Genomic DNA, 4,435 nt, shown 5'->3' on the forward strand with positions numbered 1-4,435 from the left:
TTAACCAGGAGAGGATTTTGGTCGACCCGGCCAAAATCGAGACAGTCATGCAGTGGGAGGTGCCGAGATCTCCTTCAGATATCAAGAGTGTTCTGGGATTGGCAAGGTACTACCGGAGATTCATACGGGATTTCTCTAAGATTGCAATATGCCTCACTCGCCTGACGAGGAAGGGGGTGAATTTCCGGTGGGGCCTTGAGTAGCAGAGGGCGTTTGAGACCCTCCGACAGTGTTTGTGCGAGGCTCCAGTTTTGACTCTCCCGGAGGTAGTTGAGGATTTTGTGGTGTTATGTAATGCATCCATCACAGGTTTGGGGGCGGTCCTCACACAGAGAGGACGGGTGATAGCCTACGCATCGCGACAGCTGAACCTGCATGTGACGAGATACCCTACTCATGATTTGGAGTTGGTAGCGGTGGTATTCGCTCTTAAGATTTGGAGACATTACCTCTATGGGGTCTGCTGTACCATATACACGGATCACAAGAGCTTGAGACACATCATGGATCAGCCGAACCTGAACATGAGACAACGTAGGTGGCTGGATGTAGTCAAGGACTACGACTGCGAGATCCTTTACCACCCTGGTAAACCGAATGTGGTGGCGGAAGCTCTAAGCCTCAAGTCAGTTGGGTCTTCCATCCCATCGATATGGATGAGGATAGCGGTGGATTCTCCACTTTTGAGTTTGATTAGAGATGCCCAGGTTGAGGGCATGGGACCAGAGAACTGGAAACTAGAGAGGATCAGGGGCGAGAACGCCCGGTTTGTGCAGGTGATATTGCCAAATTTATACATAGTTTTAGGCAATATTGATCTACATTTTATTTAATATTTTGGTTATTTGCATAGAATTATGGTACTTATGAGGATAAAATGTTGTTTGCAGCCAAATAGAAGTATTTTCAAAGAAAGGGACCAGAAGTGACAATGCTTGGAACTTTGGGGGACTTGAAGAAAAGAAGAACGAAAAAACACCCAAAATACGTGCTCACGACGTGAACAGTTGATGGTTCACGACGTGAGTAGAAAGAGTTAGAAGATAAGCATCCGGGTGAAGGAATCCTTGCCGAATACGATTATCTCGAGTTCACGACGTGATACTTAAATTCTCATGGCGTGAACGGTAAATTGGAAGCTATTATAAATACCTTTGCCCCTTACGATTTGGGAGACTTTTGGCTGAAGGAAAAGGTTCTAGGAGGCGATTTACAGCAGAAGCAAGGTCCTGGAAAAGGGTTTTCAACACCAAAAGAGTAAAAGTTCATAATTTGTTTACTTGATTAATACTTATGAACATGTTTTTTTATTTAAGTTGTGTTTATGTGTTAGTTGCTATTATGAGCAGCTGAATCTAGCTACTCTTATCTAGCTAGATGAAGCTTCAAACTTATGAATAGCATAATTTTATATGGATTTATTTAGTTGGTGAATTGCTTGTGTTTGATTTATTGTTACCTAGCATGCTTATGTTGTTTCTTTAGATGCTTAAATTCATGTTATGTGTAGCTTAGTGACCATTAACTGCATGAACTTGATAACCTAGTAATTTAGTGAACATTGAATTGCTAGAGCTAGGATCGACCAAAATCTTAGTTAGTAATTGAAGTAATTAACTTTGTTGTGCTAGAGAATATAGATTATGACCATAATTATGTTTGCATGATAAATCGTACATAGCATATTCATAAACATAATTGGTTCTGTGTTTAATTGTGTGTGACCATACATAGTTTTACATGAATTAATTAACTATTGGTAAATTTAGACCTAAATTACTAATATAATAACAACCAACTTAATAATCCATAATTAATTGCTAGCCATAAGGACGAAGTGGATTCGAACTAGATAAGAGTGTTTTTAATTATTGAGTGAATTTGAGTTAAGTTAGTCTGATCTTGCAAAATCAGATAAAAACCCTTTCTAGTTTGTTAATAATTAGATTAATTTAGTAGTAAATAGATTAATTAATAACACCGTTCCCTGTGATCGACACCCGACTTACCCAAGCTATACTGTAATCTGACTAGGTACACTGCCTATAAGTGCATAGTTAGTCTATGTTCGTTAGGTTATAAATATTAAAATTAGTGGGTACTTCCGTGCACATCAAGTTTTTGGCGCCGTTGCCGGGGAACGGCTTAGTTTATTAGTTTGTTTGCTTTAATTTAATCGATCCTTTTTGTAGGATCAAACCTGCAAGAAGTTACTTTTCTGTTATATTTTTTTCTGCATTACAGGACTAACGATGTGAATCTTCAAGATTCACGACGTGAGAACTGTGATTTTTAGTTTTCTTTAGTTTGTAGTTTATTTTTCTATTTTAGTGCAGTTTTACGTTTTTATTTTGTTTAGTTTATAGGAGTTCATGACCAGAGGCTCTAATACACCTTTGGTGCCACCACTTGAAGATCCGGAGTCAGCCCTTCACAAAAATAAGAACAAGAACGCGAAGGAAGATCAAACGCCAAAGAAGACACCCTTGCAAGAACTAAAATCAGCCTTTTCAAGGAAGTTGGGGAAGAAGACTAAGAGAGTGGAATCGAGTTCAGCCTCAAAGGATAAGGGCAAAGTTGAAGAACTTGGTCCAATTCCTATTCCACACGAATCAGAATACGAATCCGACACATAATTTGGACTTTATACGAGTGAACCCGAGGACGAGTCGGAGAACGAGATGGCAAATATAGATGAGATGGCCATGGGGGACTACAAGAAGCGCATTCGAGATGATGTGGGGTCGGGTTTAGTACATCCTACGATTCCTGCCAATGCCAGATTCGAGTTGAAGGGACATATCCTTACTGCACTTAAGGATATCCCATTTTACGGGAAGGATCACGAGGATGCTTTCAAACACTTAGACGGGGTGAACGATATTGCGGATTATATTAATACTCCCAATATCCCAAAGGAGACAGCTTTGCTAAGGATGCTACCAGTCACTTTGAAGGGAGCAGCAAAAGACTGGTTAAAGGCACTCCCACCTGGTACAATCACCACATGGGCCCAATTGCGTGAGAGATTTCTAGATCAGTTTTTCCCACCCTCCAAAATCTCTAAACTCAAGAAGAAAATTGCCAACTTTGAGCAAAATCCGGGGGAGTCATTATATGAGGCCTGGGAACGCTACAAGGGGATGTTAATGAATTGTCCTCAACAAGACCTCAATATTCAGCAAGAGATGTCAATATTTTATGATGCGGTGAATGTTATGACTAGACAACTCCTTGATTCACAAGGACCACTAACAAAGAAGAACCCAATTTAGGCTAAGGAGCTGGTTGAAGAGTTTTCAAGGCACTCTCGTGAGTATCACAACCTAGGGCGTGATAGAATAAAAGGCAATTGAGGTACATAAACTGAAGAGATGGCTGATGTGATGGCAATGCTTAGCACTATGGATAGGAGATTGACTCAAATGAACCAATCAATTCATGCAATTCGAGTTGGTTGCGAGAGATGTAGTGGCCCACACTTGACAAAGGATTGCAATATGGATGAATATGGAAACAAGAAAGCTCAAGTATGCTACTCAAGTGGGGACAAGTATGATGAAGATTGGAGAAAACCAAAGAAAGAGTGGCTGCCTTACGAAGAATACAAGAAGCAAAGAGAAGAGAAATATAGGCAAACTGGCCGGGGCTTCTACCAAAGAGAGCAACCATTAGCTGAGAAGAAATCAGAATTAGAGACCATGTTGATGAAATTCATGGAAGCTTCAGAAAAAAGACATGATGCTACTGGCGCTGCAATGGAAGAGCAAAGAAGTATAATGAAGAATCATCATGCCCTGATGATAGATCAGCAAGCATTAATAAAGAATCAGCGAGCCTCCATCAATAACCTTGAAGTACAACTTGGTCAACTTACCGCTTGGGTTAATGAGAAGATGTTCCCGAAAAATCCTGAAAACAACACCCAATCTCACGTAATAGCCATATATATTGAAGAAGAGGCGATTTCTGAGTTCCTAGAAGCCTTAGAAGTAGAGCCACACCAGCCCGATCCAAAGCCAAAGAAGCCAAAGCTCGAAATTGAAGAATCTGCTGGAACACCCAGTTAACGTCGTGAGCCCGCCATGCTCACGTCGTGGGCTCAGTCTGAACAGAAGAAATCCGTATCTGTTCCAGCTTATAAACCACCTTTTCCATTCCCGTCTAGAGCTAATCTCAGTCCACTAGAGAGAGAACATCTGGAGTTTATCAAGCAATTAAAGGGTATTCCTATCAATACTCCTTTTATTGGTTCACTTGCAAAAGTTCCAGAATATGCTAAGTTCTTACAAGACTTGTTAGACACTCATCAACAATTAAAGGAGAATTCTAAGGTGATTCTAAGTGAGCAAAGCTCAAAAGCTGTGTTGGGAGAAATACCTAAGAAGATGGGGGATCCTGGACGACTCACTCTACCATGTGAGTTTGGGAATAA

General features: G+C 40.7%; 1 non-coding gene across 1 annotated transcript; it reads right to left on the reverse strand.

The window, feature by feature from the left end:
• Nucleotides 1-3,065: 3,065 nt before the first annotated feature.
• Nucleotides 3,066-3,172, reverse strand: LOC145117935 (small nucleolar RNA R71). Its single transcript, XR_013712927.1, has one exon. It is a non-coding gene; the product is annotated as a small nucleolar RNA R71 (small nucleolar RNA).
• Nucleotides 3,173-4,435: the final 1,263 nt, after the last annotated feature.

This window comes from Lactuca virosa, chromosome 5 (genome assembly GCF_052849685.1).
Source record: "Lactuca virosa cultivar CGN04683 chromosome 5, Lactuca_virosa_CGN04683_v6, whole genome shotgun sequence".
Classification (NCBI taxonomy): Eukaryota; Viridiplantae; Streptophyta; class Magnoliopsida; order Asterales; family Asteraceae; genus Lactuca; species Lactuca virosa.